Here is a 25825-nt window from a genome sequence, read left to right as displayed (position 1 = left end):
GATCACGAAGATCAACTTGTGTGTCCTAGGGTGCCCCCTGCCTCCGTATATAAAGGAGCCAAGGGGAGGGGTGCGGCCGGCCAGGAGGTGGGCGCAGGAGGAGTCCTACTCCTACCGGGAGTAGGACTCCCCCCCCCCAATCCTAGTTGGAATAGGATTCCTTGAGGGGGGAAGAGAGAGAGGGGGCCGGCCACCTCTCCTTGTCCTAATAGGACTAGGGGAGCGGGGAGGTGCGCGGCCCACCTTGGGCTGCCCCTTTCTCCTTTCCACTAAAGCCCACTAAGGCCCATATAGCTCCCGGGGGGTTCCGGTAACCTCCCGGTACTCCGGTAAAATCCCGATTTCACCCGGAACACTTCCGATATCCAAACATAGGCTTCCAATATATCAATCTTTATGTCTCGACCATTTCGAGACTCCTCATCATGTCCGTGATCACATCCGGGACTCCGAACTAACTTCGGTACATCAAAATGCATAAACTCATAATAACTGTCATCGTAACGTTAAGCGTGCGGACCCTACGGTTCGAGAACAATGTAGACATGACTGAGACAAATCTCCGATCAATAACCAATAGCAGGACCTGGATGCCCATATTGGCTCCTACATATTCTACGAAGATCTTTATCAGTCAGACCGCATAACAGTATACGTTGTTCCCTTTGTCATCGGTATGTTACTTGCCCGAGATTCGATCGTCGGTATCCAATACCTAGTTCAATCTCGTTACCGGCAAGTCTCTTTACTCGTTCCTTAATACAGCATCTCACAACTAACATATTAGTTGTAATGCTTCCAAGGCTTATGTGATGTGCATTACCGAGAGGGCCCAGAGATACCTCTCCAACAATCGGAGTGACAAATCCTAATCTCGAAATACGCCAACCCAACATGTACCTTTGGAGACACCTGTAATGCTCCTTTATAATCACCCAGTTACGTTGTGACGTTTGGTAGCACCCAAAGTGTTCCTCCGGCAAACGGGAGTTGCATAATCTCATAGTCATAGGAACATGTATAAGTCATGAAGAAAGCAATAGCAACATACTAAACGTTCGGGTGCTAAGCTAATGGAATGGGTCATGTCAATCAGATCATTCAACTAATGATGTGATCTCGTTAATCAAATAACAACTCTTTTGTCCATGGTTAGGAAACATAACCATCTTTGATTAACGAGCTAGTCAAGTAGAGGCATACTAGTGACACTCTGTTTGTCTATGTATTCACACATGTATTATGTTTCCGGTTAATAAAATTCTAGCATGAATAATAAACATTTATCATGATATAAGGAAATAAATAATAACTTTATTATTGCCTCTAGGGCATATTTCCTTCAGTCTCCCACTTGCACTAGAGTCAATAATCTAGATCACATCACCATGGGATTAACATTGATAGTTCACATCATCATGTGATTAACACCCATAGTTCACATCGTCATGTGACCAACACCCAAAGGGTTTATTAGATTCGGTAATCTAGTTCACATCGCTATGTGATTAACACCCAAAGAGTACTAAGGTGTGATCATGTTTTGCTTGTGAGAGAATCTTACGGTCTTTCACATTCAGATCCTTATGTATTTTGCAATTTTTTATGTCTACAATACTCTGCACGGAGCTACTCTAGCTAATTGCTCCCACTTTCAATATGTATCTAGATCGAGACTTAGAGTCATCCAGATCCGTGTCAAAACTTGCATCGACGTAACCTTTTACGACGTACCTTTTGTCACCTCCATAATCGAGAAATATTTCCTTATTCTACTAAGGATAATTTTGACCGTTGTTCAGTGATCTACTCCTAGATCACTATTGTACTCCCTTGCCAAATCAGTGCAGGGTATACAATAGATCTGGTATACAGCATGACATACTTTATAGAACCTATGCCCAAGGCATAGGGGATGACTTTCATTCTCGTTCTATCTTCTGCCGTGGTCGGGCTTTGAGTCTTACTCAACTTCACACCTTGTAATACAGGCAAGAACTCTTTCTTTGACTGCTTCATTTTTGAACTACTTCAAAATCTTGTCAAGGTATGTACTCATTGAAAAAACTTATCAAGCGTCTTGATCTATCTCTATAGATCTTGAAGCTCAATATGTAAGCAGCTTCACCGAAGTCTTTCTTTGAAAAAACTCCTTTCAAACACTCCTTTATGCTTTACAGAATAATTCTACATTATTTCCGATCAACAATATGTCATTCATATATACTTATCAGAAATGCTGTAGTGCTCCCACTCACTTTCCCGTAAATACAGGCTTCACCGCAAGTATGTATAAAACTATATGCTTTGATCAACTCATCAAAGCGTATATTCCAACTCCGAGATGCTTGCACCAGTCCACAGATGGATCGCTGGAGTTTGCACATTTTGTTAGCACCTTTCGGATTGACAAAACCTTCTGGTTGCATCATATACAACTCTTCTTTAATAAATCCATTAAGGAATGCAGTTTTGTTTATCCATTTGCCAGATTTCATAAAATGCGGCAATTACTAACATGATTCGGACAGACTCAAGCATAGATACGAGTGAGAAACTCTCATCGTAGTCAACGCCTTGAATTTTGTCGAAAACCTTTTGCGACAATTCTAGCTTTGTAGATAGTAACACTACTATCAGCGTCCGTCTTCCTCTTGAAGATCCATTTATTTTCTATGGCTTGCCGATCATCGGGCAAATCCATCAAAGTCCATACTTTGTTCTCATACATGGATCATATCTCAGATTTTATGGCCTCAAACCATTTCGCGGAATGTGGGCTCATCATCGCTTCCTCATAGTTCGCAAGTTCGTCATGGTCTAGTAACATGACTTCCAGAACAGGATTACCGTACCACTCTGGTGCGGATCTCACTCTGGTTTACCTACGAGATTCAGTAGTAACTTGATCTGAAGTTTCATGATCATCATCATTAGCTTCCTCACTAATTGGTGTAGTACTCACAAGAACAGATTTCTGTGATGAATTACTTTCCAATAAGGGAGAAGGTACAATTACCTTATCAAGTTTTCCACTTTCCTCCCACTCACTTATTTCGAGAGAAACTCCTTCTCTAGAAAGGATCCATTATTAGCAACGAATTTCTTGCCTTCGGATCTGTGATAGAAGGTGTACCCAACAGTCTCCTTTGGGTATCCTATGAAGACATATTTCTCCGATTTGGGTTTGAGCTTATCAGGATGAAACTTTTTATTACATAAGCATCACAACCCAAAACTTTAAGAAAGGACAACTTTGGTTTCTTGCCAAACCACAGTTCACAAGGCGTCGTCTCAACGGATTTAGATGGTGCCCTTTTAACGTGAATGCAGCTGTCTCTAATGCATCCCAAAACGATAGTGGTAGATCGGTAAGAGACATCATAGATTGCACTATATCCAATAAAGTACGGTTATGACGTTCGGACACACCATTATGCTGTGGTGTTCCATGTGGCATGAGTTTGTGAAACTATTCCACATTGTTTTAACTGAAGACCAAACTCGCAACTCAAATATTTTACTTCTGCGATCATATCGTAGAAACTTTCATTTTTGTTACGATGATTCTCCACTTCACTCTGAAATTTTTTGAACTTTTCAAATGTTTCAGACTTATGTTTCACCAAGTAGATATACTCATATCTGCTCAAATCATCTGTGAAGATCAGAAAATAATGATACCTGTCGCGAGCCTCAATATTCATCGGACCACATACATCAGTATGTATGATTTCCAACAAATCTGTTGCTCGCTCCATTGTTCCGAAGAACAGAGTCTTTAGTCATCTTGCCCATGAGGCATGGTTCGCAAGCATCAACTGATTCATAATCAAGTGATTCCAAAAGCCCATCAGCATGGAGTTTCTTCATGCGCTTTACACCAATATGACCTAAACGGCAGTGCTACAAATAAGTTGCACTATCATTATTAACTTTGCATCTTTTGGTTTCAATATTATGATTATGTGTATCACTATGATCGAGATCCAACGAACTATTTTCATTGGGTGTGTAACCATATAAGGCTTTATTCATGTAAACAGAACAACAATTTATTCTCTTACTTAAATGAATAACCGTATTACAATAAACATGATCAAATCATATTCATGCTCAACGCAAACACCAAATAACACTTATTTAGGTTCAACACTAATCCCGAAATTATAGGGAGTGTGCGATGATGATCATATCAATCTTGGAACCACTTCCAACACACATCGTCACTTCACCCTTAACTAGTCTCTGTTTATTCTGCAACTCCCGCTTCGAGTTACTAATCTTAGCAACTGAACTAGTATCAAATACTGAGGGTTTGCTATAAACACTAGTAAAGTACACATCAATAACATGTATATCAAATATACTTATGTTCACTTTGCCATCCTTCTTATCCGCCAATCACTTGGGGTAGTTCCGCTTCCAGTGACCAGTCACTTTGCAGTAGAAGTACTTAGTCTCAGGCTTAGGACCAGACTTGGGCTTCTTCACTTGTGCAGCAACTTGCTTGCTGTTCTTCTTGAAGTTCCCCTTCTTCCCTCTGCCCTTTTCTTGAAACTAGTGATCTTGTCAACTATCAACACTTGATAGTTTCCTCGATTTCTACCTTCGTCAATTTCCGCATTACGAAGAGCTTGGGAATCGTTTCCGTTATCCCTTGCATATCATAGTTCATCACGAAGTTCTACTAACTTGGTGATGGTGTCTAGAGAATTCTGTCAATCACTATTTTATCTGGAAGATTAACTCCCACTTGATTCAAGCGATTGTAGTACCCAGACAATATGAACACATGCTCACTAGTTGAGCGATTCTCCTCCATCTTTTAGCTATAGAACTTGTTGGAGACTTCATATCTCTCAACTCGGGTATTTGGTTGAAATATTAACTTCAACTCCTGGAACATCTCATATGCCCCATGACGTTCAAAACGTCTTTGAAGTCCCGATTCTAAGCCATTAAGCATGGTGCACTAAACTATCAAGTAGTCATCATATTGAGCTAGCCAAACGTTCATAACGTGTGCATCTGCCCCTGCAATAGGTCTATCACCTAGCGGTGCATCAAGGACATAATTCTTCTGTGCAGCAATGAGGATAAACCTCAGATCACGGATCCAATCCGCATCATTGCTACTAACATCTTTCAACACAATTTTCTCTAGGAACATATCAAAATAAACATATGAAAGCGACAACGCGAGCTATTGATCTACAACATAGATATGCTAATACTATCAGGACTAAGTTCATGATAAATTAAAGTTCAATTAATCATATTACTTAAGAACTCCCACTTAGATAGACATCCCTCTAATCCTCTAAGTGATTACGTGATCCAAATCAACTAAACCATGTCCGATCATCACGTGAGATGGAGTAGTTTCACTGGTGAACATCACTATGTTGATCATATCTATTATATGATTCACGCTCGACCTTTCGGTCTCCGTGTTCCGAGGCCATATCTGTATATGCTTGGCTCGTCAAGTATAACCTGAGTATTCCGCGTGTGCAACTGTTTTGCACCCGTTGTATTTGAACGTAGAACCTATCACACCCGATCATCACGTGGTGTCTCAGCACGAAGAACTTTCGCAACGGTGCATACTCAGGGAGAACACTTCTTGATAATTTAGTGAGAGATCATCTTATAATGCTACAATCAATCAAAGCAAGATAAGATGCATAAAAGATAAACATCACATGCAATCAATATAAGTGATATGATATGGCCATCATCATCTTGTGCCTGTGATCTCCCTCTCCGAAGCACCGTCATGATCACCATCGTCACCGGCGCGACACCTTGATCTCCATCGTAGCATCGTTGTCGTCTCGCCAATCTTATGCTTCCACGACTATCGCTACCTCTTAGTGATAAAGTAAAGCATTACATCGCGATTGCATTGCATACAATAAAGTGACAACCATATGGCTCCTGCCAGTTGCCGATAACTCGGATACAAAACATGATCATCTCATACAATAAAATTTAGCATCATGTCTTGACCATATCACATCACAACATGCCCTGCAAAAACAAGTTAGACGTCCTCTACTTTGCTGTTGCAAGTTTTACGTGGCTGCTACGGGCTTAAGCAAGAACCAATCTCACCTACGCATCAAAACCACAACGATAGTTTGTCAATTTGACTCCGTTTTAACCTTCGCAAGGACCGGGCGTAGCCACACTCGGTTCAACTAAAGTTGGAGAGACAGTCGCCCGCAAGCCACCTATGTGCAAAGCACGTCGGGAGAACCGGTCTCGCGTAAGCGTACGCGTAATGTCGGTTCGGGTCGTCTCGTCCAACAATACCGCCGAACCAAAGTATGACATGCTGGTAGGCAGTATGACTTGTATCGCCCACAACTCACTTGTGTTCTACTCGTGCAAATAACATCAACATATAAAACCTAGGCTCTGATACCACTTCTGGGTTTCGTAGTAATTTCAAAAAATTTCCTACGCACACGCAAGATCATGGTGATGCATATCAACGAGAGGGGAGAGTATGATCTACGTACCCTTGTAGATCGACAACGGAAGCGTTTGGTTGATGTAGTCGTACGTCTCCACGATCCGACTGATCCAAGCACCGTTACTCCGGCACCTCCGAGTTCTTGGCACACGTTCAGCTCGATGACGCTCCCCGGGCTCTGATCCAGCAAAGCTTCGGGGAGGAGTTCCGTCAGCACGACGGCGTGATGACGATCTTGATGTTCTACCATCGCAGGGCTTCGCCTAAGCACCGCTACAATATGACCGAGGTGGAATATGGTGGAGGGGGGCACCGCACACGGCTAAGGAACGATCACAAAGATCAACTTGTGTGTCCTAGGGTGCCCCCTGCCTCCGTATATAAAGGAGCCAAGGGGAGGGGTGCGGCCGGCCAGGAGGTGGGCGCAGGAGGAGTCCTACTCCTACCGGGAGTAGGACTCCCCCCCCCCCAATCCTAGTTGGAATAGGATTCCTTGAGGGGGGAAGAGAGAGAGGGGGCCGGCCACCTCTCCTTGTCCTAATAGGACTAGGGGAGGGGGGAGGCGTGCGGCCCACCTTGGGCTGCCCCTTTCTCCTTCCCACTAAAGCCCACTAAGGCACATATAGCTCCCGGGGGGTTCCGGTAACCTCCCGGTACTCCGGTAAAATCCCGATTTCACCCGGAACACTTCCGATATCCAAACATAGGCTTCCAATATATCAATCTTTACGTCTCGACCATTTCGAGACTCCTCGTCATGTCCGTGATCACATCCGGGACTCCGAACTAACTTCGGTACATCAAAATGCATAAACTCATAATAACTGTCATCGTAACGTTAAGCGTGCGGACCCTACGGTTCGAGAACAATGTAGACATGACTGAGACAAACCTCCGGTCAATAACCAATAGCGGGACCTAGATGCCCATATTGGCTCCTACATATTCTACGAAGATCTTTATCGGTCAGACAGCATAACAGTATACGTTGTTCCCTTTGTCATCGGTATGTTACTTGCCCGATATTCGATCGTCGGTATCCAATACCTAGTTCAATCTCGTTACCGGCAAGTCTCTTTACTCATTCTGTAATACATCATCTCACAACTAACATATTAGTTGTAATGCTTGCAAGGCTTATGTGATGTGCATTACCGAGAGGGCCCAGAGATACCTCTCCAACAATCGGAGTGACAAATCCTAATATCGAAATACGGCAACCCAACATGTACCTTTGGAGACACCTGTAGTGCTCCTTTATAATCACCCAGTTACGTTGTGACGTTTGGTAGCACCCAAAGTGTTCCTCCGGCAAACGGGAGTTGCATAATCTCATAGTCATAGGAACATGTATAAGTCATGAAGAAAGCAATAGCAACATACTAAACGATCGGGTGCTAAGCTAATGGAATGGGTCATGTCAATCAGATCATTCAACTAATGATGTGATCTCATTAATCAAATAACAACTCTTTTGTCCATGGTTAGGAAACATAACCATCTTTGATTAACGAGCTAGTCAAGTAGAGGCATACTAGTGACACTCTGTTTGTCTATGTATTCACACATGTATTATGTTTCCGGTTAATACAATTCTAGCATGAATAATAAACATTTATCATGATATAAGGAAATAAATAATAACTTTATTATTGCCTCTAGGGCATATTTCCTTCAAATGTGACCAAGGAGTTGATCACAGGATGATGTGTTACGGAACGAGTAAAGAGACTTGCCGATAACGAGATTGAACAAGGTATCAGGATACCGACGATCGAATCTCCGGCAAGTACAATACCGCTAGACAAAGGGAATTGAATACGGGATTGATTGAATCCTCGACATCGTGGTTCATCCGATGAGATCATCGTGGAGCATGTGGGAGCCAACATGGGTATCCAGATCCCGCTGTTGGTTATTGACCGGAGAGTTGTCTCGGCCATGTCTGCATGACTCCCGAGCCCGTAGGGTCTACACACTTAAGGTTCGATGACGCTAGGGTTATAGGGAAAGTATGTACGCGGTTACCGAATGTTGTTCGGAGTCCCGGATGAGATCTCGGACGTCACGATGAGTTCCAGAATGGTCCGGAGGTAAAGATTGATATATAGGAAGTATGGTTTTGGCCACCGGAAGTGTTCCGGGCATCACCGGTAGTGTACCGGGACCACCGGAGGGGTCCGGGGGTCCACCGGGAGGGGCCACGGGCCCCGGAGGCATACATGGGCCAAGTGTGAGAAGGGACCAGCCACTAGGTGGGCTGGAGCGCCTCCCCACCAAGGCCCATGCGCCTAGAGAGAAGAGGGGGCAAACCCTAAGGGCAGATGGGCCCTAAGGCCCATGCCTGGTGCGCCTCCCTCTCCCCCCCACTTGGCCACCACCCAGATGGGGATTGGGGCTGCCGCCACCCCTAGGGTGGAAACTCTAGGTGGGGGCGCAGCCCTCCCTCTCCCCCTATATATAGTGGAGGCAAAGGGGCAGCCCAACACATGAAGTTCCTCCCCTGTTGGCGCAGCCCTACCCCTCTCCCTCCTCGTCTCTCGTAGTGCTTGGCGAAGCCCTGCTGGAGTCCCGCACTCCTCCACCACCACCACGCCGTCGTGCTGCTGCTGGATGGAGTCTTCCCCAACCTCTCCTTCTCCCCTTGCTGGATCAAGGCATAGGAGATGTCACCGGGCTGTACGTGTGTTGAACGCGGAGGTGCCGTCTGTTCGGCACTAGGATCATCGGTGATTTGGATCACGACGAGTACGACTCCATCAACCCCGTTCACTTGAACGCTTCCGCTTAGCGATCTACAAGGGTATGTAGATGCTCTCTCCTTCCCCTCGTTGCTAGATTACTCCATAGATTGATCTTGGTGATGCGTAGAAAATTTTAAATTTCTGCTACGATCCCCAACAGCACCGCAACCAAAAAATGGGTCTGCATCGATGCTAGCCAACTAGGTTCTGCCTCTAAAGGACCTATGGCAGCACCGACCAGAGGTAATCCCAACAAGTAAGAGACATCCTGTAAAGTAGGCGCCATCTCTCCCCGGGGAAAGTGAAATGTATGTGTCTTTGGTCTCCATCTATCTACTAAGCAGCTTAGGAGTGACTTGTCGTAAGAGAAATGTTTCACTTGCCTCTTGCGTAACTGCGTTGGTTCACCTGCGTCATCTAAGTACGGACCATCAACCCACTCATCCAATGTACCCTCAACCAGCCGTGCCAAGGGTAGAAGTCCAGCCCAACTTAACCTATAAAATAAAGAGAAAGTAGCATACTGTTAGCGGCTATCAAAAGTATGTCAAACATAGTAAGCCATTATATGGATTCTATTATATGCACACATACCTATTAACCCATAAAGGGTGTATCATCCAGTTACACTTTGGGGTGCAAGTGACCAACACGTCTAAGTTCTTGCCCTCTTCCATAGGGGCGGCCCGGTGCCCTCTATCGATATTACCATTAAGAAACGGACACGAAGACATATCTGCAATTCAAACAACAAATATCAGGTGCAAATAAAACATAGTACAAACATATTAGAAAGTAAAACATAGTTTAGACATATTACAAATTGAAACATAGTTTAGACATATTACAAATTGAAACATAGTCCAGACATATTACAAATTAAAACATAGTCCAACCCAGTACAAATTAAAACATAGCACAACACATTATATAGCTTGTGAGTTATTTCTTCCTCGCCTACCCCTTCGGCCTCGACTGCCACGACCACGTCCGCCTCTTGCTCATGTTGTCGCAGTCGTCGATGTGGAAGCACCGTCTTTGTTTATGCCCATAAGCCGCACATAACAAACATTGTCTGGTTGCTCCACCAACTTTAGATTGGTCCATATCGTTTCGGATGCAACGGGCCTTTCGTCTGCCCCTACTTGTTCGACGAAGTTCTGGACCCGGGATGTATACTCTCTCACCGTCGTTTACCTTGTTGAAATTGCCGACGACTCTAAACCCTTTCATCTCACTTGTCCATGTGTTGAGTACTGCCTCTTTTAAATAGTATGGGGACATGAAGGAGATATCGTCCAACTCAATCTGGCCACAGGCAGCCAACACATGTGAGCAAGGTAGGTGCAACAACTTCGGTTTGTGGCATGTACACTCACATGTTGGATAAAATTCTATTCCAATTTTTACCTCGTGCGTCTTCACCTCATTTACAGAACCAAAACCATCGGTAGGAAGCAAAACCTCATACCTCCTTTCCTGATTACCTATGAGTTTGATAGCATGCTTATTTGCTTTCTCTATCTTGTTTGCCATGTACTCCATGACACAACTACAATAAGGTGTGTTGTGATTATCTACAATATGCTTCCTTGCTAACTCGTGCCTTTCTCTGAAATATATCAAAGTGACATGGCATAAGGCCTCCACAATAGCTGTGAGTGGCAATGCTCTATTCCCTATGAGTACAAAGTTATACACCTCTACAAGATTGGTTGTCATGTGGCCATACCTAGCTCCATGGGTGTCATCCAGCAAAGACCAATTCACTAGAGGCTCTTTCTCTATCCACTCAGAAAAATTCTTTATTGCCCTCCCCTTCTACCTCTTAGTATTAGGAGGGTCAATTCCTGGCAAGTCACAGAGACCTACTGGCTCCTCTAACTCCGCGATGAGTGCTGCTAATTTAACCTGATCTTGTTCCATTTTCTTTCTCGCATGGACCTGCTTCTTAGTAAACTCATCTAGTTTTGACCAAATAAATCTGTATTTGCGCTGCCGGTTCTGCTTGCATAAATTTTTGAACAATTTCATCAACCGTTTGTTCTTGAACTATGAGAAAAAATTAGTGAAAGTGCAACTATCCCTAGGTGGTTTTGGTAATTCCTAACAACATATAGCTCATTGAGCTAATGCTATTCCAAGATTAATATTTCAGGAAAAGCTCAGTGAATGGCATGGCATGGATGAGGAATGTGGACCCCTCAAAATATTAAGGACAAAAAGATTGGCTCAAGCTCAAAGCTCAAGACTCTACATTTTATATTTTAGTGATCCAAGATCACATTGAGTCTATAGGAAAAGCCAATACTATCAAGGAGGGATGAGGTGTTGCTTAATGGCTTGCTTGCTTCATAGTGCTTAGTGATATGCTCCAAAACCCTCAACTACCTTCCCACATCCACATATGACCTAAACCAAAAGTCAAACTCGGCCCTACCGATTCTTTCTATCCGGCGCCACCAAGTTTCAAATGTCATAGCCACTGCCACAAACCCTAGGCAAATCGGTCTCATCGATAGGGATTACGGTCACACCAAGATGGGGTTGTAATCTCTCTGTTTCCCTTCATAACATTTCGGTCCTACCGAGATGAGCGATCGGTCCCACCGAGATTGCAATGTAAACTCTCTGTTTCTCTTTCATAACATTTCGGTCCCACCGAAATGAGCGATCGATCCCACCGAGTTTACCTGACCAACTCTCTGGTTAGCTTATTACCAAAATCGGTCCCACCGAGTTTGTGTAATCGGTCACACCGAGATTACGTTATGCCCTAAGCCTAACCATATCGGTCCTACCGAGTTGCATCTCAGTCCCACTGAAAATCCTAACGGTCACTAGGTTTGCTAACGGTCACTAGTTGAACCAAGGAGTTTGTAAGGGCAAGGAGATCGCCTACTTCGTGAAGATCTACCGCTAGTGAGGCAAGTCCTTCGTGGGCGATGGCCATGATGGGATAGACAAGGTTGCTTCTTCGTGGACCCTTCGTGGGTGGAGCCCTCCGTGGACTCGCGCAACCTTTACCCTCCGTGGGTTGAAGTCTCCATCAACGTGGATGTACGATAGCACCACCTATCGGAACCACGACAAAAACATCCGTGTCTCCAATTGCGTTTGAATTCTCCAAACCCTTCCCTTTACATTTTTGCAAGTTGCATGCTTTACTTTCCGCTGCTCATAGACTCTTTGCATGCTTGCTTGAATTGTGTTAAGATTGCTTGACTTGTGCTAAGATAGCTAAAATCTGCCAAAGACTAAAACTGGGAGAAGGATAGACTTTTATTTGGTCAAGTAGTCTAATCACCCCCCCTCTAGACATACTTTCGATCCTACAATTAGCCCCAAGATGCCGCATGCACCACCGGCTCTGCAAGTCCCTCCAAGGTGTTGGTTCGTCAACTGTTGGATTACTTAGTCTCTTCACAGCCTTCAATATACCAGCATGTCTATCATGAATGACACACACGTTTGGTTGGTCCTGCACGATGGCAATTTTCACTTGCCGGAAGAACCATACCTAGCTCAGAAAGTTCTCACCCTCCACAAATGCCATGGCAAGTGGGATGATTTGCTTTTCCCATCCACACCAATAGCAGTCAGGATTTGCTCTCTGTACGGACTGGTCAGGAATGTACCATCCACAAACATGACAGGAGGACAATGCTGGAAAGCTTCGATGCACATAGGGAAAGAGAATAATACTCATTTCAACACCTTGAAATCTGGTATACTCGGCAACTTTGTGTGTTGTATGTTCACATAAGTGTCGGGATTCCTCTTCTTCAGTATGTCAAGGAGATGGACAACATTATCATATGAGTCGAAGAACGACCCAAACCTTTCCTCCATAGCCTTCTTCTTAGCCCTCCAAGCCTTCCTATAAGGAATGACATAATTCCGTCTGACCTTCACTGCTATCTGGATATTTTTTGCTTCCATATCTTTCTTCTCTACTATCTCAGTATACATGAGTTGCGCAATGAGAATTGAAGTCAGGTTTGATGATTCACCAGGAGGTTTTTCCTCACACAATTATGTGGGACGACATCGGTGACAACCTAGTGGATGTCATACTTCGGCACGTGCCCGTGCATCTTCCCATGACAACCTATTTCAACACATTTCACGGTATAATTTGTTGGACTTGATATGTGTGTCTCAAAAACCCTCTGTGTAGACATAGCCCACTTTATCACCGCATACTTTAATTTTTTTTCTTTGTATCAAACATAGCCCCTATCCGTACTTGGTTCAGATTAAACTTCCATGGAGTCTCTAGCCATCGTTGACCGTAAGACCGGTGGATATGTCCTGATCCAATGCAGAAGGAACCGGTACCTCCACTTCATCCTCAGAATTTTCAGAATCCAGATCCTCTGCCAATCCATCCTCGTCCTCTTCCTTCATCACCCTCTGCATTTCATCCCATTCCTCATCCCCATCAGCAAAACCAGAACCAACTAATATTATCGACTGGCTGCTCTGCCCAGTATCATGACCACACACATTGTGTGGCACGTAGTCCGACTCTTTCTCGGGTTGGCTAGCATCCACATTGGGTGGTTGTGATCCGGATAAATCAATCTCGTTAGCCACTTGACTGCCCTGGTCAGGTTCATAACCCCTGTGGAGTTGTACGGTATCCTCCTCCATCGCCACAGGTTGCACAAGGGCATATGGATGGATTCTTTGGTCTAGGCAACGTCTTAACAAGGTCAACCAATGCTGGCTCCTATCTATCGGCATCAACTCCCACTTGACATTTTTACAGGATTTGGTCCACAATGCATGAATACTGACGGAACATACTTGAGGATCCATCCCGAAACTAGTTGTCAACTAGTACTTCAACTGTCTAATGTTCAGTCTGTCCGGGTTTGCTAGTGTCATGACGTCATTTTTAATCTTGCTAAGATTAACCTCCAACTCATTATATCAAACATTACCAACGCCGTAGTAAACAATAAAATTTACTGATTCAGACATTTTCACCTGTCAGACATTGTCATCTTCTCATTAATCACAATGAACACTATTATTACCCGCTACACTAACAATCCGCTAAAATGCCACCACAAACATATTAACACTACAATTCACAATATGACTTATCTACACTAACTAAACTATACAATTCAGAGAAAATTTGTGACGACATGGTTATACCTTCGAAGTGTGTGTCCCTAGCTTCTTGCTACTCTCTTCGACTCAGCGGCACCGGCCACCTCGCGGAGTACTTGCACCACCGGACAACGACAGCGCCGCCCCCTCGACGACCGGAGGTTCAACTCCGGTCACCCCCCAAGCCGCACCTCCTCCTCCACAGCTGTTGCTCCTCCTCACCACCACCTCCTGCCCAACTGCACCTCCTCCTCCCCACCATGGCTCCTCCTCCCCAAACGCACAAAAAGCTATCCCACAGCAAAAAATAACATTGTAGGCCGTCAGGGAATGCTGCGATCTACCAATTCTATGGCTTGGATGTGAAAATGGGTGGCAAATGGAGGAGATCGGCGCGGGGCGGCGAGGTACAGAGAAGAACGAGCGAGAGAAAGGAAGAAACAGAGGCGAACAGATGAGAGGAAGGAGACTGGTGCGGGGGCTTGTCCAGACCTCTTCGGTCGATGGGTGGCCGAAGACCACTTCGGCCGCTGCCTGGCCGAAAACGGCCCACTTCGGTCGCCGCATGGCCGAAGTTACTATTTTCGGCCGGCCCTCCACCGACGCCAAGTCTTCGGCCCAGAAGAGCCCGTCTTCGGTCAACTGCGGGCCGAAGAGCCCTTTTCGGCCCACAGCTGACTGAAATCACCCTCTTCAGCCCAGACGAGGCCGACGGGGTTATAGTTCTGGTATTTTTGCATTAGGTGCTATAGTTTCCGAATTTGCTATAAAAAAGGTGATATTTTGAAAAAAAATCCAGGTTCTATGAGTCACGTTCAAGATCCCTTACATGCAGAGGCAATGGCCTGTCTCCAGAGTCTACAAGCTGCACAAGAATAGGGTCTCACCAAAATACACGTCGAAATAGACGCGGTCAAACTGGTTTTAGCGATTACCTCTGATGATGATGACATGGCGCTGAATGGTATCCTCTTCAAGGAGATAAAGTGTTTTGCCCATTTAAACTTTAGTTCTTTCAAGATTTCTATTGCCCAAGGGCGTGTAATAAAGTAGCAGACACACTTGCGTCGTTTGGTGCAGGTTCGGATCACATCCCCAGCCGTGTGGCCGGATGGTGCCCCTGAATTTGTACAAGACTTGGTGGGCAGCGACGTTGCTGAGCTCTTTGACTAATGGAATAGATAAGATTCCATCTAAACAAAAAACAAAAAGAGGGCAAAGGTTTGACCGCATCATGTGTGCGTGATAGCTCTGTTGCTTTGATATTAAAAGTGGCTAATTTGGGGATTATCGGCTTGTTGTTTGCAGAAAAAAGTAGGTTATTTTGCTCTGTGTTTGTAGTGAACGTATTGATAGAAACGGATCATAACGATTTTGAGTGAATTTGGTTGCTGAAGAGTGCTAACTCTGAATTTTGAGGCATCTGGACTGAAGTTTGACTGCAGTTTTAGTACTGCAGTATAAGTACTCTGAATTTGACTGCATATGTACATAATTTTTTACTGCAGTTTAAGTACGGCAGTGTAACTAGTCTGAATTTGGACTGAATTCAGAGTAGTTTCAGAAGTTTTGACTGCAGTTTTAGTAGTTCTGAATGCAGTTTTAGTACTTTTGATTGCATTTTTAATTAATTTACCATGACTTCTGATTTCTATAACTACATATCTTATATTTCACAAAACTGTAATATCGGCCTTTTCATAGGAAAGTACGCTGGCTACAAATGCAAGGAAAAGGACTGAAAATTCTCAAACTGCAGTTCTCAGTAATCAACTAATGCCAGATTTAAAGCTTTCCGAGCCAAGGTCCAAGCCAACCTCAAAGAAAAAACCAACAACAAGCATTCAGAGGAAGTCCACACATGTTGGTGGTTCACAACCAACAAGCACTCGGAGAAAATCCACACAACAATAGACCATCTCGATATGGCACCGGCGAGTGCGCCGCTGCCGCCTTACAACTGGAATAGGACCTGCATCCTGCGGAGGAGGTAGCCGAGAAGCTCGCAGATGACGCCATGTAGTGCAGCTAATTCGAGTGATGTCTCAATTCGAGCATGAGGCTTGGATCCAAGATTCGGGTGTTAGATCGAGCGAGTGAGCGTCGACAAGGAATTTAGGGTTCGAGTGTGGGTTTGGGGAATTTATGAAATGAAAGTGTCGGCTGGGAAATAAGTGATCATGTGCCACATCAGCGCCAAGTAAACGAAAACCAGATGCAAAACCACTCTTGATGTGACACTAAACCGTCAGGGCTTGATTAAACCGGTATTGACACTTTGAGGGTGTAAATCATACCAAAATCAACCTCAGGGGATTATGGAGACTTTAGTATGGATTTAGGGGTGAAAATATACTTCTTTTTTTGCAACAATGAAAACTATACTTATTTCTATATTTTACCTGGGATGGGCCTTTTTCTAAACCCGCCTTGGATAAATAAGCTACATTTTCGGAGACGGGCTTGTTTACAACCCTCTTAGAACACATACGACCTGCTAGGCCCACATGATACTACATTGCAAATTGTACTAGTAACCCAGGATCGGGCACCTGTAGTGAACACACGGATAGCGGTAGCATTTATTTAAAGTTTGAATGTCTCTTGAAGACGCGAACATCTTTTAAAATTTGTGAACATTTTTTTAAAAACAATTTTATTTTTTACTTGAAAAAATAGAATTTATTCAAACTTGCGAACATTTTCTGAAAAATATGAACATTTTTCAAATTTGCGAATATTTTTGAAATATGGAAGATTTTTAAAAGTTCCGAACATTTTTTGAAAACCTAAACATTTTCCCCAAATTTGGGAACATTTTTTGAAAATTAGAATATCTTTTCAAATTTGCTAACATTTTTTAAAAATGTGATTTTTTATTTTTTGAACCTAGAAAATAAGAAGAAAAAGAAACCAAAAAGGAAACCATTAAGAAAAATTGATTAACCTTTCCGAAGGCTCCCAAAACCGGGATGCTCGCTCGTCAATACAAACGCTAACTGGGTCGGCCCATGTTCGTTGCTCCCTTTGCGAACAAGGAACAATTCGACGCAGAACGTGTCATATAGGAAATTCAGACATGATGACCCCGACATGACACACATGGCCTTGTGGCTCTTCATACCAGCCCCATACGTCTGGCTGATCGGCACCCCTAATATCCAGCCCATATTTGAGATTGATATGGAGAGGCCTAGGTGTGTTCATTATGTTGAACTGACCACAGGGACACATGTGGAAACACGTTGAAACCATGGGTCCGACGGGCGTCTACTCAGATTTCAATGAGGGCAGTGAGGACGCATTCATGAAGCCACGTGGCGCCACTCCGGCACGCCACCACTATTAGGGAAAAGCTTATAGGCAGACGCTTACTAATAGCGTGGGTTTATACCCCTCGCTACTGCCACTTACTAGTAGCACGGGTTTTTACCCCTCACTACTACTAAATTGATAGTAGTAGCGTGGGTTTTTAACCCTCGCTACTACTAAGCGGTCTCTACTGTGGCCCCCGATACATGCCATAGTAGTAGCGAGGGGTATAAACCCGCGCTACTACTAAGTTTATACTAGTAACTGAAGGAAATATGCCCTAGAGGCAATAATAAAGTTATTATTTATTTTCTTATTTCATGATAAATGTTTATTATTCATGCTATAATTGTATTAACCGGAAACATAATACATGTGTGAATACATAGACAAACAGAGTGTCACTAGTATGCCTCTACTTGACTAGCTCGTTAATCAAAGATGGTTATGTTTCCTAACCATGGACAACGAGTTGTTATTTGATTAACGAGGTCACATCATTAGTTGAATGATCTGATTGACATGACCCATTCCATTAGCTTAGCACCCGATCGTTTAGTATGTTGCTATTGCTTACTTCATGACTTATACATGTTCCTATGACTATGAGATTATGCAACTCCCGTTTGCCGGAGGAACACTTTGGGTGCTACCAAACGTCACAACGTAACTGGGTGATTATAAAGGAGCATTACAGGTGTCTCCAAAGGTACATGTTGGGTTGGCGTATTTCGAGATTAGGATTTGTCACTCCGATTGTCGGAGAGGTATCTCTGGGCCCTCTCGGTAATGCACATCACATAAGCCTTGCAAGCACTGCAACTAATATGTTAGTTGTGAGATGATGTATTACGGAACGAGTAAAGAGACTTGCCGGTAACGAGATTGAACTAGGTATTGGATACCGACGATCGAATCTCGGGCAAGTAACATACCGATGACAAAGGGAACAACGTATGTTGTTATGCGGTCTGACCGATAAAGATCTTCGTAGAATATGTAGGAGCCAATATGGGCATCCAGGTCCCGCTATTGGTTATTGACCGGAGACATGTCTCGGTCATGTCTACATTGTTCTCGAACCCGTAGGGTCCACACGCTTAAGGTTACGATGACAGTTATATTATGAGTTTATGCATTTTGATGTACCGAATGTTGTTCGGAGTCCCGGATGTGATCATGGACATGACGAGGAGTCTCGAAATGGTCGAGACGTAAAGATTGATATATTGGAAGCCTATGTTTGGATATCGGAAGTGTTCCGGGTGAAATCGGGATTTTACCGGATTACCGGGAGGTTACCGGAACCCCCTGGGAGCCATATGGGCCTTCATGGGCCTTAGTGGAAAAGAGAAGGGGCTGCCCTAGATGGGCTGCGCGCCTCCCCCTTCCCCTAGTCCTATTAGGACTAGGAGAGGTGGCCGGCCCCCTCCTCCTCTTTTCCCCCTCCGCGAATCCTATTCCAACTAGGATTGGGGGGAATCCTACTCCCAGAGGGAGTAGGACTCTCCTGCGCCCCCCTCCTTGGCCGGCCAGCCTCCCCCCTCTACTCCTTTATATACGGAGGCAGGGGACACCTCTAGACACACAAGTTGATCCACGTGATCTATTCCTTAGCCGTGTGCGGTGCCCCCTGCCACCATATACCTCGATAATACTGTAGCGGAGTTTAGGCGAAGCCCTGCTGCTGTAGTACATCAAGATCGTCACCACGCCGTCGTGCTGACGGAACTCTTCCCCGACACTTTGCTGGATCGGAGTCCGGGGATCGTCATCGAGCTGAACGTGTGCTCGAACTCGGAGGTGTCGTAGTTTCGGTGCTTGATCGGTTGGATCGTGAAGACGTACGACTACTTCCTCTATGTCGTGTCAGCGCTTCCGCAGTAGGTCTGCGTTGGGTACGTAGACAACACTCTCCTGTCTCGTTGCTATGCATCACATGATCTTCCGTGTGCGTAGGAAATTTTTTGAAATTACTACGAAACCCTACAGTGGCATCCGAGCCTAGGTTATTTATGTTGATGTTATATGCACGAGTAGAACACAAGTGAGTTGTGGGCGATATAAGTCATACTGCCTACCAGCATGTCATACTTTGGTTCGGCGGCATTGTTGGACGAGACGACCCGGACCAACATTACGCGTACGCTTACGCGAGACCGGTTCCCCCGACGTGCTTTGCACATAGGTGGCTTGCGGGCGACTGTCTCTCCAACTTTAGTTGAACCAAGTGTGGCTACGCCTGGTCCTTGCGAAGGTTAAAACGGAGTCTATTTGACAAACTATCGTTGTGGTTTTGATGCGTAGGTGAGATTGGTTCTTGCTTAAGCCCGTAGCAGCCACGTAAAACTTGCAACAACAAAGTAGAGGACGTCTAACTTGTTTTTGCAGGGCATGTTGTGATGTGATATGGTCAAGGCATGATGCTGAATTTTATTGTATGAGATGATCATGTTTTGTAACCGAGTTATCGGCAACTGGCAGGAGCCATATGGTTGTCGCTTTATTGTATGCAATGCAATCGCGATATAATGCTTTACTTTATTACTAAACGGTAGTGATAGTCGTAGAAGCATAAGATTGGCGAGACGACAACGATGCTACGATGGAGATCAAGGTGTCGCGCCGGTGACGATGGTGATCATGACGGTGCTTCGGAGATGGAGATCACAGGCACAAGATGATGATGGCCATATCATATCACTTATATTGATTGCATGTGATGTTTATCTTTTTATGCATCTTATCTTGCTTTGATTGACGGTAGCATTATAAGATGATCTCTCACTAAATTATCAAGAAGTGTTCTCCCTGAATATGCACCGTTGCGAAAGTTCTTCGTGCTGAGACACCACGTGATGATCGGGTGTGATAGGCTCTACGTTCAAATACAGCGGGTGCAAAACAGTTGCGCACGCGGAATACTCAGGTTATACTTGACGAGCCAAGCATATACAGATATGGCCTCGGAACACGGAGACCGAAAGGTCGAGCGTGAATCATATAGCAGATATGATCAACATAGCGATGTTCACCAATGAAACTACTCCATCTCACGTGATGATCGGACGTGGTTTAGTTGATTTGGATCACGTAATCACTTAGAGGATTAGAGGGATGTCTATCTAAGTGGGAGTTCTGAAGTAATATGATTAATTGAACTTAAATTTATCATGAACTTAGTCCTGGTAGTATTTTGCAAATTATGTTGTAGATCAATAGCTCGCGTTGTTGCTTCCCTGTGTTTATTTTGATATGTTCCTAGAGAAAATTGTGTTGAAAGATGTTAGTAGCAATGTTGCCGATTGGATCCGTGATCTGAGGTTTATCCTCATTGCTGCACAGAATAATTATGTCCTTGATGCACCGCTAGGTGACAGACCTATTGCAGGTGCAGATGCAGACGTTATGAACGTTTGGCTAGCTCAATATGATGACTACTTGATAGTTTAGTGCACCATGCTTAATGGCTTAGAATCGGGACTTCAAAGACGTTTTGAACGTCATGGAGCATATGAGATGTTCCAGGAGTTGAAGTTAATATTTCAAGCAAATACCCGAGTTGAGAGATATGTAGTCTCCAACAAGTTCTATAGCTAAAAGATGGAGGAGAATCGCTCAACTAGTGAGCATGTGCCCAGATTGTCTGAGTACAACAATCGCTTGAATCAAGTGGGAGTTAATCTTCCAGATAAGATAGTGATTGACAGAATTCTCTAGTCGCCATCACCAAGTTAGTAGAACTTCGTGATGAACTATGATATGCAAGGGATAACGGAAACAACTCCCAATCTCTTCGTGATGCTGAAATCAACGAAGGTAGAAATCAAGGAAAACATCAAGTGTTGATGGTTGACAAGATCACTAGGCATAGGGAAGAAGGGGAACTTCAAGAAGAACGGCAAGCAAGTTGCTGCTCAAGTGAAGAAGCCCAAGTCTGGTCCTAAGCCTGAGACTAAGTGCTTCTACTGCAAAGGGACTGGTCACTGGAAGCGGAACTACCCCAAGTGATTGGTGGATAAGAAGGATGGCAAAGTGAACATAAGTATATTTGATATACATGTTATTGATGTGTACTTTACTAGTGTTTATAGCAAACCCTCAGTATTTTGATACTAGTTCAGTTGCTAAGATTAGTAACTTGAAACGGGAGTTGCAGAATAAACAGAGACTAGTTAAGGGTGAAGTGACGATGTGTGTTGGAAGTGGTTCCAAGATTGATATGATCATCATCGCACACTCCCTATAATTTCGAGATTAGTGTTGAACCTAAATAAGTGTTATTTGGTGTTTGCGTTGAGCATGAATATGATTTGATCAGGTTTATTGTAATACGGTTATTCATTTAAAGAGAATAAATTGTTGTTCTGTTTATATGAATAAAACCTTATATGGTTACACACCCAATGAAAATAGTTCGTTGGATCTCGATCGTAGTGATACACATAATCATGATATTGAAACCAAAAGATGCAAAGTTAATAATGATAGTGCAACTTATTTGTAGCACTGCCGTTTAGGTCATATTGGTGTAAAGCGCATGAAGAAACTCCATACTGATGGGCTTTTGGAATCACTTGATTATGAATCAGTTGATGCTTGCAAACCATGCTTCATGGGCAAGATGACTAAGACTCTGTTCTTCGGAACAATGGAGCGAGCAACAAGATTTGTTGGATATCATACATACTGATGTATGTGGTCCGATGAATATTGAGGCTCGCGACAAGTATCATTATTTTCTGATCTTCACAGATGATTTGAGCAGATATGAGTATATCTACTTGATGAAATATAAGTCTGAAACATTTGAAAAGTTCAAAGAATTTCAGAGTGAAGTGAAAAATCATCGTAACAAGAATATAAAGTTTCTACGATCTGATCGTAGAGAAGAGTATTTGAGTTACGAGTTTGGCCTTCAGTTAAAAACAATGTGAAATAGTTTCACTACTCATGCCACCTGGAACACCACAATATAATGGTGTGTCCGAACGTCATAACCGTACTTTATTAGATATGGTGCGATCTATGATGTCTCTTACCGATCTACCACTATCGTTTTGGAGTTATGCATTAGAGACAGCTGCATTCACGTTAAATAGGGCACCATCTAAATCCGTTGAGACGACACCGTGTGAACTATGGTTTGGCAAGAAACCTAAACTGTCGTTTCTTAAATTTGGGATTGCGATGCTTATATGAAAAAGTTTCATCCTAGTAAGCTCAAACTCAAATCGGAGAAGTGCGTCTTCATAGGATATCCAAAGGAAACTATTGGATACACCTTCTATCACAGATCAGAAGGCAAGACTTTTGTTGCTAAATTCGGAAACTTTCTGGAGAAGGAGTTTCTCTCGAAAGAAGTGAGTGGGAGGAAAGTAGAACTTGACGAGGTAATTGTACCTGCTCCCTTATTGGAAAGTAGTACATCACAGAAAACTGTTTCTGTGACACCTACACCAGTTAGTGAGGAAGCTAATGATGATGATCATGAAACTTCAGAACAAGATACTACTGAACCTCGTAGATAAACCAGAGTGAGATCCGCACCAGAGTGGTACGGTAATCCTATTCTGGAAGTCATGTTACTAGACTATGACGAACTTGCGAACTATGAGGAAGCGATGATGAGCCCAGATTCCGCAAAATGGTTTGAGGCCATGAAATCTGAGATATGATCCATGTATGAGAACAAAGTATGGACTTTGATGGATTTGCCCGATGATCGGCAAGCCATAGAAAATAAATGGATCTTCAAGAGGAAGACAGACGCTGATAGTAGTGTTACTATCTACAAATCTAGAATTGTCGCAAAAAGGTTTTCGACAAGTTCAAGGTGTTGACTACGATGAGAGATTCTCACTCATATCTATGCTTAAAGTCTGTCCGAATCATGTTAGCGATTGCCGCATTTTATGATTATGAAATTTGGCAGATGGATGTCAAAACTGCATTCCTGAATGGATTTCCGGAAGAAGAGTTGTATATGATGCAACCGGAAGGTTTTGTCGATCCAAAGGGAGCTAACAAAATGTGCAAGCTCCAGCGATCCATCTATGGACTAGTGCAAGCATCTCGGAGTTGGAATATACGCTTTGATGAGTTGATCAAAGCATATAGTTTTATACAGACTTGCGGTGAAGCTTGTATTTACAAGAAAAGTGAGTGGGAGCACTACAACATTTCTGATAAGTATATGTGAATGACATATTGTTGATCTGAAATAATGTAGAATTATTCTGTAAAGCATAAAGGAGTGTTTGAAAGGAGTTTTTTCAAAGAAAGACTTCGGTGAAGCTGCTTACATATTGAGCTTCAAGATCTATAATCAAGACGCTTGATAAGTTTTTTCAATGAGTACATACCTTGACAAGATTTTGAAGTAGTTCAAAAATGGAGCAGTCAAAGAAAGAGTTCTTGCCTGTATTACAAGGTGTGAAGTTGAGTAAGACTCAAAGCCCGACCATGGCAGAAGATAGAAAGAGAATGAAAGTCATTCCCTATGCCTCAGTCATAGGTTCTATAAAGTATGTCATGCTGTATACCAGATCTATTGTATACCCTGCACTGATTTGGCAAGGGAGTACAATAGTGATCTAGGAGTAGATCACTAGACAGCGGTCAGAATTATCCTTAGTGAAATAAGGATATGTTTCTCGATTATGGACGTGACAAAAAGGTTCGTCGTAAAGGGTTACGTCGATGCAAGTTTTTGACACTGATCCAGATGATTCTAAGTCTCAATCTGGATACGTATTGAAAGTGGGAGCAATTAGCTAGAGTAGCTCCGTGCAGAGCATTGTTGACATAGAAATTCGCAAAATACTTACAGATCTGTATGTGACAGACCCGTTGACTAAAATTATCTCACAAGCAAAACATGATCACACCTTAGTACTCTTTGGGTGTTAATCACATAGCGATGTGAACTAGATTACTGACTCTAGTAAACCCTTTGGGTGTTGATCACATATCGATGTGAACTATGGGTGTTAATCACATGGTGATGTGAACTATTACTATTAAATCACATGGCGATGTGAACTAGATTAATGACTCTAGTGCAAGTGGGAGACTGAAGGAAATATGCCCTAGAGGCAATAATAAAGTTATTATTTATTTCCTTATTTCATGATAAATGTTTATTATTCATGCTATAATTGTATTAACCGGAAACATAATGCATGTGTGAATACATAGACAAACAGAGTGTCACTAGTATGCCTCTACTTGACTAGCTCGTTAATCAAAGATGGTTATGTTTCCTAACCATGGACAAAGAGTTGTTATTTGATTAACGAGGTCACATCATTAGTTGAATGATCTGATTGACATGACCCGGTCGTTTAGTATGTTGCTATTGCTTTCTTCATGACTTATACATGTTCCTATGACTATGAGATTATGCAACTCCCGTTTGCCGGAGGAACACTTTGGGTGCTACCAAACGTCACAACGTAACTGGGTGATTATAAAGGAGCATTACAGGTGTCTCCAAAGGTACATGTTGGGTTGGCGTATTTCGAGATTAGGATTTGTCACTCCGATTGTCGGAGAGGTATCTCTGGGCCCTCTCGGTAATGCACATCACATAAGCCTTGCAAGCACTGCAACTAATATGTTAGTTGTGAGATGATGTATTACGGAACGAGTAAAGAGACTTGCCGGTAACGAGATTGAACTAGGTATTGGATACCGACGATCGAATCTCGGGCAAGTAACATACCGATGACAAAGGGAACAACGTATGTTGTTATGCGGTCTGACCGATAAAGATCTTCGTAGAATATGTAGGAGCCAATATGGGCATCCAGGTCCCGCTATTGGTTATTGACCGGAGACATGTCTCGGTCATGTCTACATTGTTCTCGAACCCGTAGGGTCCACACGCTTAAGGTTACGATGACAGTTATATTATGAGTTTATGCATTTTGATGTACCGAATGTTGTTCGGAGTCCCGGATGTGATCATGGACATGACGAGGAGTCTCGAAATGGTCGAGACGTAAAGATTGATATATTGGAAGCCTATGTTTGGATATCGGAAGTGTTCCGGGTGAAATCGGGATTTTACCGGATTACCGGGAGGTTACCGGAACCCCCTGGGAGCCATATGGGCCTTCATGGGCCTTAGTGGAAAAGAGAAGGGGCTGCCCTAGAT

Source organism: Triticum urartu, chromosome 2A (assembly GCF_056163025.1).
Source record: "Triticum urartu cultivar PI428250 chromosome 2A, HENAU_Tu73, whole genome shotgun sequence".
Classification (NCBI taxonomy): Eukaryota; Viridiplantae; Streptophyta; class Magnoliopsida; order Poales; family Poaceae; genus Triticum; species Triticum urartu.
This window is presented reverse-complemented; position numbering follows the sequence as displayed.